The following is a 424-nucleotide window of genomic DNA, read 5'->3' as shown; positions in this document are numbered from 1 at the left end:
ATTATATCGCGATACATATTGATATTGAATTATTGTCCAGCCCTAATTAAGCGTGACATTTTGAAGACAGAAATGGTATTTTCTCGTAAAACGTAGCTTACTCCAAATTTGTAGCCTATATTGTTGTTTAAAATGCGTAAATAAAATTAGTTCATTGGCCAATAATTGTTGAATTTTAAAAACTAATTTGAACGAAATCTAGAATTTATTATTGTTGTATGTAATGCTTGCAATACCTCTGAAGCAACTTACAATACATTACACCTACTGAACAGACTGACTAGCTTGTAGTATCTTTGGAATAAAGAGCTTTTAGAATGTTAAAAACCTTTGGGGAAAAAACTAAACCAAAAAAATTTATTATTATTTAACACCCCTACCCACCCCTACAAAAGCAGGATGGTAGTGATCTCACACAGCTCTG

The sequence above is a fragment of the Sinocyclocheilus grahami genome, unplaced genomic scaffold (genome assembly GCF_001515645.1).
Source record: "Sinocyclocheilus grahami isolate Dianchi unplaced genomic scaffold, SAMN03320097.WGS_v1.1 scaffold126.1, whole genome shotgun sequence".
Taxonomy (NCBI): Eukaryota; Metazoa; Chordata; class Actinopteri; order Cypriniformes; family Cyprinidae; genus Sinocyclocheilus; species Sinocyclocheilus grahami.
This window is presented reverse-complemented; position numbering follows the sequence as displayed.